At 45.8% G+C, this 10761-nt stretch overlaps 1 long non-coding RNA gene across 2 annotated transcripts; it reads left to right on the top strand.

Moving 5' to 3' along the window:
• The first annotated feature begins 3817 nt into the window (after window positions 1-3817).
• LOC125942637 (uncharacterized) lies at window positions 3818-9919 on the top strand. Of its 2 annotated transcripts, XR_007465277.1 has the most exons (4): window positions 3818-4115; window positions 5437-5648; window positions 8277-8396; window positions 9715-9919. It is a non-coding gene; the product is annotated as an uncharacterized LOC125942637 (long non-coding RNA). The 2 variants fall into 2 exon arrangements; XR_007465276.1 differs by having other exon boundaries at window positions 3818-5648.
• The last annotated feature ends 842 nt before the right edge of the window (window positions 9920-10761 follow it).

The raw sequence follows: 10761 nt of genomic DNA, 5'->3' as shown, positions 1-10761 counted from the left end.
GTGGTCCAAATTATCCCGGACTTCCCCACTACGGCGTGCCTGTCATGAGCCACAAAAGGAAGAAAGAAAGAAGAAAAAGCAGAAGATGAGAAGAGAACAAGAAGACACGTGGAGTTGGTGGCAGAAATAAAGAAAGAAGAAGTTAGAAAATTAAGAGCGTCTGAATAAAAGGAATAGAACATGACAGCAAAAGAAGCGCAAAAGTGCACGCGCAGCTACGTGGCCAATGGGAGAAGGGACACGTAGCCGAAGAGAGCAGCCCAGCTACGCTCTGGGACGACGAGGGGCAGAAGGAGCTGGAGGCCGAACAGGACGGGTGGATCGCGGAGACAGCGGCAACCCAATGGAAGCTGTGCTTCAGCTGCAGCGGCCACGACCCGCGAGCTGAGCGACCGCCCCATCGGAAGCCGCAGCTACAGGCTGACGGCGCTGCTTCCCGGATTCCCTGCGGCTACGACCCGCAGGCTTGTGGAGTTGACCGGGCGATTCAGGCACTCAGGTCACCCCACCATCCTGAACACCTGACCAGCTCAACCGAGGGCCGAACGTCGGAATCAGCGATGCCGACTCTACGACGCATCAGCGGGCCTAACAACGTGTCGCCGGAAGCAGCGACGACGACGTGACGTGGCCATGTCGATGGACTTCATGTAAATATTTTGAACTGCATAGTACATTGTGTGCGAAGACATTTACCTATGCACTGTAATTCCTGCACATGTGAGGCAGACTTTTTCAATATCCGCATTCTCGGCAAAAGCAAAGATTCCCTGGCACGGGAGTTAATGGCGGCTTATTTCATCGCTATGAAACGTGACATCTGTGTCAGCGATATGTCTGTGGCTTTACGCAGCACTGAATGCCAGTTTATGCACCATATGATTGGGTAACGATGCAAACTTTGAGTTACGTGCGCAAATGTACGTGCGCACAAGGCCATCTTCTGCTATAAATTTGACCCTTGTCTGCTTTCAATAAATTAGTTGCAAGCAACGCTCTTTCCTGTCTTGACATTTTTGCGTCCTTGGTTGCGTCTAAACACCACGGAATAAACTAATGGAAGCTGTGCTTCAGCTGCCGCGGCCACGACCCGCAAGCTGAGCGAACGCCCCATCGGAAGCCGCAGCTACAGGCTGATGGCGCTGCTTGCTCATATTCGGATCGTGGTTTTGGCACGTAAAACCGTATAAATTGAGTTTCAAGAAAGGCGCAAGACATGCACGATTGAGAGCACTATAGGTGCCCGCCTTGCTTTAAAATGGTGGAGCACACTTAGTTTATTATTCTGGTACCATAAAATATCCTCCGAGGTTGTCGCGTGCCACATTCACTGGTATCGCTGGTAACCCTATTCGGTAAGCATCATCACCTATCTGTTTTACAGCTTGTGGGATGTAGGCCCGTTAGAAGTGTACTGCACCCTTTTAGTAGGTGATAATCCAAACGCGCCGTCATTACCTGCGGCAGGTGGCGCGATTTGAGTGTCACATTTTGCTCCAGTGGCAGCACCCACCTGCTTGATTCGTTTCGGTTTTCCTTCGCCATTTTAAGACACTACACAGTAGTAACACAACAAAATGCTTCTCAAGTCACATAAGCCTCACGAGTTCGACACGTTGCAACGATTTACGCGTCGGAATAAAAAGGCGGAATAAAACATCCTTACGAACTTCCTCAGTGCAAGCCAGCGCTTTGACAGTCTTGGCATGTTAGCTGCATCAGATTGCAACAATTTACTGATAGAAGCTGAGCACGTGCATTTTCAGACTGACGATGAAGGTAGAAGTTACAGGGCGCATTCGTCGCCAAAATTGGCTGTGGGTTTCTCATCGCATTGTGACGCCAGAGCACATTTCTTCTATGTTGAGCGAGTGTGATTTAAGAGATTTTAATTGGTACTGACTTGATATTTTTGACTAATTATTTTTCCTTTTTTACTGTTGGCGTTAAATGAAGGTCCTACAGTTCTAAAACCTAGAAAAAATCCAGCGTTCTTCTGTGAACTCGCAGGCTCACATCCAAATAGCTAAGCAAAGCAACTTTGAGACAGGACAACCTAACAAACGAGAAAAATCATGAGCCATTCCAATCTGTGAAGGTGGATCACCAGCGAAGCTCTTTAGCACACAACACAGACAAGTAACGGAATTTTGAACCACAGTACGAACACATTTATTGCCTTGATCGGTGGACGTTGGGTGCTTGCTGCCCGCCGGCGCCAATTGCACTCTCGCATCGGTTTGTTCTTGCCATCGCTCTTCAAGGCGCGTTGCTGCTCGGGAGTCCGGACTATACGCGGCCTCCCCCATTACGACTGACAGAAGAGAAGTGAAATTCAAAATGGAGAACGGCAACTTTTCTTTCTGGTTTGTTTATATACCACTACCACGGGAGAGCGGAAGGAAAGGAAACTAGATGCGCAAGCAGGTGGAACGCCAACAAAGAAAGGGCGGTGCAAACGTACACATGGCCAACGCGGCTCGCACCGCGGCAAATCTCCGAGAATCCTTTATTCACTACCTGGATGTCTACTGATCTTGAAAAAGGTGCCTATTGATAACTAATCTACTCGAAATTCATATCAGAGGGACGCCGACAACCCATCTGTGGAATAAGTCGACGACGAACGGTTTAACAGTGGCGCAAGCACGTTCACGCGGTATCTGAGGTTTTCCTTACGCACAGGAACAATCCACGGAACTCTAGTCATAAACAACTTCACTGTAAAAATTGCGACAAGCCTCAAAGCACCGTGAATACTAGCTTCTCTACAGACATTTTGGTTTCGTTTCCCAGGAGGATACTATATCGTGACATCTTCACACAGTCTTTTGGTCACGTGGGAACAGGATGTTGTGAAATTCTGACACTCGCTCCAGCTCGCTCAGCCATCCGCTCTGCTGCTGCATAGGCGCTCTCAGTGTGTAGCAGAATTACGAGGCTACCAAGCGAGCCTTACCGAGTCAGAACGTCACTTTATCTTGCTACCAGATACCGCGTCGTGACGTCACAACACAATACATTGGAATCTCATTCATACGATTCTGCCTAATATGTTTTTCAGGATAATGCATTTCATTTTCTTTTCCCGATAATACGATTTGGTTGGATAATACGTTGGATAATCCGATTTTCGGATGATACGCTTTATTTTCCGGTTCCTTTGAAGATGTTATATTCCGAGATTCCACTTATTACTTATGGAAACAATACAGAAACTGGCTGTAGAAAAGCTGTTACATTGAATTATTATCGGCACTCGGACGCATGCGACTATTTTTTCTAGAGTTCAGACCTCTAGGACTTGCATTTATTGCAAGAAATGAATAGTTAAAAAATCATGTTAGTACCTCTTCAATGCTGAATAAACGTTGTACTTTCTCTGCAACGTCTATCATGGTTGCTAAGGAACTCGTCTGTCACTGAAATCTGCAGCGCTTTTCCTGTCGTAATGCGACATTTTGTTTGCTGGATTGTGAAAACTTCAGATACATCGATTCCCATAGCACGTGGGATTTGCACAATATTCTTGCCAAAGAACAACTTGCTTCAAGAGATAATTGTGACTTAAGCGGCCGCATTCCGCTAGTGCAATTGAAATCACTTGCGATGAGATACGGTCTGAGGCATCATAAGTCGTCACAATCCTTTACTGCCACCGATGAGCAAAACAGCACCCGAGCATTGTCATTATGACAAAGCACCTTGGATACTGACTTTTGTCTGTACAATGTGCAATGAGGCGTTATTTTTTGTCGGAGGGTAATAGACCACATAAAGCAGAGATGTTTGTCTGAAGAGATTATCATGCATGCTTGTAATCTGACTACCGTGCACACTCGTTAAAGTGGTGCCCTGGTCAACACAGCGGTGTTCCAATTGCAGGCGCATGGAACTAGACCCCGAGCAGGCCACAGAAGATGAATCGGAAGAGTTCGATGCCGACGAAGGCCCATGAAACACTGCATCCTGCAGTGGCCAAGCACCGACTGTCGTGAAGTTTATGAGCCCGGATATGAAAGCTTATCCGCGTCTCATACGGGAGGATATCGCGAAGTGCTGAGATGCGCACAGGGAATCGCCATCCTGGCTGACGGACTCTCCCGCAAGCACAGGTGAGCACGCAAGACACCATCAACTGTGTTGGACATTTTAGTATCTTGAAAAGACAGCGAGAGAGTCTTAGTGATAAGCAAGTGAGGAATGGCCGTAAATGTCATTTGATGTGCTTTTCTTACACATATTGAGGGGTGTCTACTTGTGCCCAAAATATATTATACACCCAGAAAACTTGTTATCCTCCTGCGTTATGCATGTGCATGTGGGCACAGAATGAACACAGTGGTTTAACATATTTTCGCAGTTGACTTCTGTTAACCCTGATGAGACGAATAAAATTGGCTGAATTATCCAATGAGTCGAATTAAACAAGAGGTGCATGGGCGATGCCGGCTCTTCCATGAACAATCGATACTCCCTGGTATTGTGCTAGTGTTCTGAGTTTTGGTGCAGCCACAATTGAAACAGCGGCTCTTCCATCAACTATCGACACTCAATAGAGCAAGCGCATTGTATGCAGTACAAATTTTTAATATTGAAAAATCCATCTCAACAAGCGCACGGAATATCCCAATGCTACGGATAGAACCGTAGAGCAAACATGAAATTGTAAGCACGCTGTTGCATCCCTGATATATAATTTGCCCTTTCCCCACACCGTAGCGCGCGCGTCCATACGTGGACCACGCTCCATATCATGGAGGTAATGTGTAGCAAGTGCAAAGGGCAATCCGATGCAGTTGGTGCCATGATGCACATCGTGTTCCCGCGCTTTTAGTGTTTGCGGTCGCTTAATCTCATGTTTCATAATGCAAAGAGTTCGCTCGCGCTGTTACGCGTTGTTCTTGGTCATCGACCGAGATCTGTTCATGTTTGCCTGAGCGTGCCTGACACCGATAAAATTGCGAACCTTACTTTGTGTAGTTGTCTCTGCTATCGCCATCAATGCTCCACCTTTGTGGCAAAACTGACTTTTTTGTTTTGCTCGGGACAAATATGCGTATCTTTCTACACTTTTTTGTGGGCGCCATGTGATGACAGCTGTGGGCACTAAGTGCAATCAGCCATGACGTCCAAGACTTACGGTGCAATGCGACGCAACACATGCAAATCTCTCGTGCCATTAGCCACACCGATGTATTGCACTGGAGCAATCCGCACCACACGCGCTGGCAGTCATAACCGCGCTATTAGGGCCCAACCTTCTTGCACTTTGTAAGTGCTTACTGACCAGATAATATCCACCAGGAATGCTGTGGAAATTTGACTGGAAATCGCAAGTGCAGTGCGAAAGTTTCCAGTAAGAACCATTTCTTTGAAAACAGAGATGCTCGTGGTACTTCTCTCATATGCTGCTGCTTTGTTTTTTGCTTTCAGTGTCAGCGCCGTGAGATGAACACAATGTTACCGCTTCACCGCCTGTCGCAATTCCTGTCGCATCTACATTGACACTGGACGAGGACTTTGCAAGATTGTCTGCGTACAATACCAGTCCAATTTTCAGGCCAATGCTGTATGTACCGCACCGCCTGAGCACCGTCGTGGAGTGCACAGAAACGAGCATCTAGGGGAGCACAACAACCACGTTTGTGAGATGGATTCTTTTGGCTCTTGATGTGCCAAACTTCGTTACATCTGATGACTGGCAGCTTACTGCTATTTTTGTAAAGTGTACAAGTTACTGCATTATACAGGTAATACCCTAACACATGGGGCAGAAACTTGGAGGTTAAGAAACTTGAAGTTAAGGATTGCGCAATGAGCCATGAAAGAAAAGATGTTGACGAAACGTTGAGAGATGGGAAGGCAGCAGTGTGGACTAGAGAGCAAAAAGGGAGTAGCCGATATTCTAGTTAACATCAAGAGAAAGAATTGAAGCTGCGCAGGGCATGTAATGCATGGAGTGAATAACCTGGCGTCTATTAAGTACATAATGGGTGCAAAGGGCAGTGAAGTGCAGTGAAGGACGCTGGAGAATTAGGTCGTTCGATGAAGTTGGGAAATTTGGATGCATAACTTGGAATCGGCTACTGCAAGTTAGGGGTAACTGGAGGTAGCTGGTAGAGGCCTCCACCCTGCTGTGAACATGAAAATATGCTGATGATGATGAATCTATTACACAACCTTCATACTAGTAACTATAAGCTTGTGCATGGAGGTAGTGCAAATGTGGCACACTAATACAGTAGTTGTAAAGTGCTAACCATGTGATGCAAGCATACTTATCTAACCTTAAATTATCTTTACTAATAGCTCTGTGTTCAATATGTAGTATTATAAGCGGAAGTGTTAAATTTGCAAATAATGCCACAGGAACACCAGCAGGCATCAATACATCTGGACACAATTTTGGCAAAGCGCTTGTTTTCGTCACCATGTAAAAAATACTTCCTGTACTACAGTCAACTGGATGAACTTGCTCACTGGATACATATGCATATGGATACAGTAATTCTAATTGATGGATCATTCGAACTGCTCTGGTGGTCCCGTCAAGTCCTGTGTATTTCAATACAGAAAAACTCGAGCGAATTCAAACTCCAAAAACCACACAACAGTTATTTCGAACAAATTCACAGTCCCGTGCGCCGCTTTTTGGACAAAACCAAGCCAATAGCGAAGGTTCGATGCGTCGCTAGCTACCGTAACGTCACGTGTCGGAAAAAATATCGAGGAACCAAACTGGACCCAGCAGAGCATCGCTTGTCCTTTTTTCATACGGCTTAAAAGTAGCAGGAAGGGCTCAAGCCGCTTGATCACGTGATCTCCAACATTGAGCAGGTGGGAGTACGGCACACCCAAAGCACTACCCTTCTCGGCTCATCCTCGCACGTTTTCGCTCACACCCACAGCAAACGGTACTCGAGGTGCAATCTTATCGCACATGGTCTTTATGAATATGAGCCCACGCTTCTACGAGCACATGTCATTATGCACTGACAGAGGAAAGATAAGACTTTTTCAATGCAAATCCAGTGAAGGTATTGGGTTTGTGCGCAGTACCACGCAATTATCCGGTGCTATATTTAAAGGGCTCTCCCTTGTTTGAACTTTGTTTTACTCCAATAAAATTCCAGTCCCCATGGAGTTCTAACTAACGAGATTCTGCTGTATATTGAGCACAATAAATGTGTTACCGGATATCATGAAGTAAATCTAAAATTTGGTTGGTTATGTTTTATTTTAATGAGTAACCTATTTCAATATTTGGGCAAAAATGCACACAAAACTGCACACTGTCAGCACATGCTTCTCTTATTAAGCACTCGTAATTTTTGCAGATTGTGGCTCTCCGGTCCTGCTAACTGTAGCATTGCTTGTAGTTAAAAAAATTGCAGGAGACTGCTACGTCTTAGACGACAGCAACCTGCTGGTTTCATTCTCCTTACTGTTTGTTTACAAGTGTAACAAATCCCTTAAAGGAACCCTAAAGCACTTTTGTAACTAGTAATCATAGAATGGTCTCACTAATTAATGACATCACCTCGGGAATCTCCAGCCCTAAAAATTTTCACATCTTTGTAGTATAAGAAGAGTTAGACTTAGTTGCCGCACCGATGAGCAACGTTCTCCTTTCGTCTCCACTAGCGCTGGAAGCAACGCAGGAGAGAAGCCAAAGGGGGCAAACGCCCGCAGAAGAGGTTAGCATGTCGGCCGCGAGATGTCTCATCGCGAAACCGCTTGGCGGCCGTGGTAGCCGTGGTAGACTGCGCTGCTCAGCATGCTGCTGGCGTCTCAGAGGCCACGTTAAGCAGACGCAGCTGTGCGCAACCGTCGTGTGTAGACAAGCTGTGCAAAGCTGAATTGTTTTTTTAGTCTTTTTGAGATCACAGACATATTTTTTATTTAACTCAACGTTACCAATAATACTATTACGAAGAATCGGAGAATATTCTGGTGATCACAAAGCTAGTTGGTGGGCATCGCGACTTGCGATGAAGCTGCATGACGACATTGCGGAGGCGAGCGCAGACAAAATTCCAGTGCTCTTACTACAAGATTGTAAATTTTCTGCCCTGTGCAGTGCACTAATACTTTACTCGCATGTTCACAAGAACCTCTTCTACAGATAGGCAATGTTCTCTTACTATGATCAAAATGTGTTTCAGGGACGCTCAAATGCTTGCTCATACAACAATGTCGTAAAAATGCCCACATTAGTTGTGTTCTACTAGCAAAAGGGCAGCTCTGAATACAGGCGTCTTTTGTGCTTGCAGTGGCCCCCTCTTGGAGAAATCGAGGAAATTCTCATTGTCATTGCAAGGCAGGAAACATTAGTTGATGGAAATTTCTGTGCAGCCTCACCATCTATAGCGTTATGCCTGGAAGAGGAGGTGGTAAGTCGCATTGCTTTGTCAGTTCCGGAAGTTTCGCATACTTACCAGATTGAAACTTTGCACTGGCATTTCTTGATAGTGAGCGGTTTATTTCAGACAGTACAGGATTTTAGAAAATCGCCTGTGGCTGTTAGCATAATTGTAGTCATTGAGCTGGATGACTAGGAGACAGACAGTACTTACACAAGAATTTGAAATGTGCAATCTATTAATTAACAAATCAGTGATCAACTTTTTCGAGGATGGCATGGGTTTCCAGATGTGCACCATAATATCCACCACCAAAAATGCGGCAAACATGCACAGTTGTTGCACATTTATAACCAAACACCGTGTCATGCATTGAAACAAAAAAATTAAACCCATATATTTGGGCGCGCACTTCAGCAATTAATAAAGGTGCTTCGATATAACAAAGTCGGTAAAATCGGCAGATTTGTTCATTATATCAAATCTTAATTATTGAAACTTGATATTTTACACCAAGGCGCGCAGTTGCCGATGGATTTTTCTTACACGGAAGGGGCTGCAAAAATTTCCGGACTATAGGGCAGTCGGAAAAAGCAAATGCGAAAAAAAACATTTTGTTGAATTTAAGATTGCGACATAAGAGCGGTTATATTCCACCTGGGCGACATCTTCACATCGGCGTAATGAAGCGAAGCCAGCGATGCTCTGCCCGCGCAGTTAATAGGGTCGGCCGCAGTAGGACAACGCTTTCATGAAAAGCGCCGGCATCGGGGAGCGGATGCTTCGTCTGGTACTCGCTTCAGCGCGTCTCCGAAATTCGAGATTATGCAACCTCCAGTACTATACGCGCTGGAAGATAACGCACGTGATGCAACGCCATTATGACACGCCCACTTTTTGAATAAGCGGCAGATTACTTCTTGAACGGGAAACGCCTGGGCTGAGTATGCACTCAGACGCACTGACAGCCATGCGCCCAGCCAGGCCATGCTACAAAAGTGGACGCGCGCCAACCTGCCCCCCTCCCTTCAACGTTCGTAAACTGAAACGGATGCAAAACTCCAGCTCGCAGGCTTCGATTCTCGGATACGCGCGGCTGCTTGATCTATATGTTTTGCACATGTGCAAACTTAGCACTCTTGCATTGTTTAGAGTGCGATAACGCTTAAAGTGCGGATATTCGCGATTCTGGTGACTTGCAGTATAAGTGGTCTATCCTGTAATTGCGTTTTAGTGAATCAACGTCTGTTCGTGCCGTCGCATTGTGTCTTGGGATGTTGTCGGGGGTTCATGCATGCTAGACTCCAATTTTCCACCGTTTTTATTTGTGCCTCCTAATCTCTCGCAGGAACAGGACTCGTTATCAGAACAGCCGGCCTCGGATACGCTCGCTTCCTCTACTAAACATAAGCGGAGCATCATGCGAGCTGTCAATGATGGTGTTGACACTCCCAAGCGCACTTCGTGACCGCGAGGCAGATAGAAAACGAAGTGTGTAATGTCAACTAATTTTAATTAACAACAATAACTTTAATACTAAAATGACAAGTAAACTACAAGTTTAGTAGACTGCTTAATAAGAGCTCGAGCAATATGTGCCTTCTCTTATTACTCCATATGAGGCTTTGATTTTTATTTCAAATGTCTAGGCCTGCATTTCTATCAATCACAAATTATAGCATAGGCAAATCCTTCCTGTGTCTCATGACCTCGCACTATATTATTGCACCACTTATAAAGGTTTACAGCGTGAAGCACATGCAAGACAAAGTAACTATCGACAAGGACAAGTGCTGTCGCCCATGTACAATGAAAATTGCCAACTAGTCCAGGCAATTGCACATTTAAGGTACATTACAGGTAACGTATGTGATGGCGTAGAGCAGAGGCTGAACACCCGGCTTCTAATCTGAAGGACCCAAGTTCGAATCCTACTCCAGTCCACTACATTTTCACGCATGGAGTGGTGCCTGACACCGGCACAAAAATTATTGCCCAGAAGCTAGTTGGGCTACACTAGTCTAGGTGCAACCAAATCAGGAAGGCCCACTTAGTTTCCACAAAGTCACTCCCTCACCAGAACAGCAAGTGGCCTCCCTGGAGCAGTATTAAGACACTACACCCCTCATGGCTCTCAGTTCTCACCGGCTGCAAAGCACCTGACCAAGGCGACGGTCAGACCTGCGACATGACAGATGGTGCTAAGAATCTCTGGACCCGGACAAGCCGCCACTGGCATCTTAACCTGGCAACGTTCAACACGTGCACCCTCTCGAGGGAGGCTTGCTTAGCAGGGCTATTTGAGGAATTATCAGGCATTGCCTGGAATACTATTGGCCTTAGTGAGGTTAGAAGTACTGGTGAGGCTTATACAGTGCTGACTAACGGCCACGTT

The sequence above is a fragment of the Dermacentor silvarum genome, chromosome 1 (genome assembly GCF_013339745.2).
Source record: "Dermacentor silvarum isolate Dsil-2018 chromosome 1, BIME_Dsil_1.4, whole genome shotgun sequence".
In the NCBI taxonomy this organism is placed as follows: domain Eukaryota; kingdom Metazoa; phylum Arthropoda; class Arachnida; order Ixodida; family Ixodidae; genus Dermacentor; species Dermacentor silvarum.
Note: the sequence above shows the minus strand (reverse complement) of the source record. Positions and strands in the feature narration are given on the sequence as shown.